Source organism: Zonotrichia leucophrys, chromosome 14, assembly GCF_028769735.1.
Source record: "Zonotrichia leucophrys gambelii isolate GWCS_2022_RI chromosome 14, RI_Zleu_2.0, whole genome shotgun sequence".
In the NCBI taxonomy this organism is placed as follows: Eukaryota; Metazoa; Chordata; class Aves; order Passeriformes; family Passerellidae; genus Zonotrichia; species Zonotrichia leucophrys.
This window is the reverse complement of record NC_088184.1, coordinates 8,953,925-8,954,189: the sequence shown is the minus strand read 5'-3', so window position 1 is coordinate 8,954,189 and position 265 is coordinate 8,953,925.

The window sequence follows — 265 nt, the reverse complement described above, 5'->3', positions numbered from 1 at the left end:
TTTGGTTATTGATGCTACCTTTTTTAATTTTAGTATGTCAACTTTTTTACACCTTTTGGTAAAAGGTTTGATTGCCAAGGCTTTCTGTATAGCCAAGTGCTGGCTTAATGAATTTGATACACTTCTGTTACACACCTTTTATTTTCAAAGCTGCATTTCAGGATCATAAACCAACTGAAAAAAACAAAACAAAAGAAAAGCCTAGACAGACATCCATATAGCATCTAATGACTTTTGTGATAAAAGGGTTTTAAAACTAAAGGGA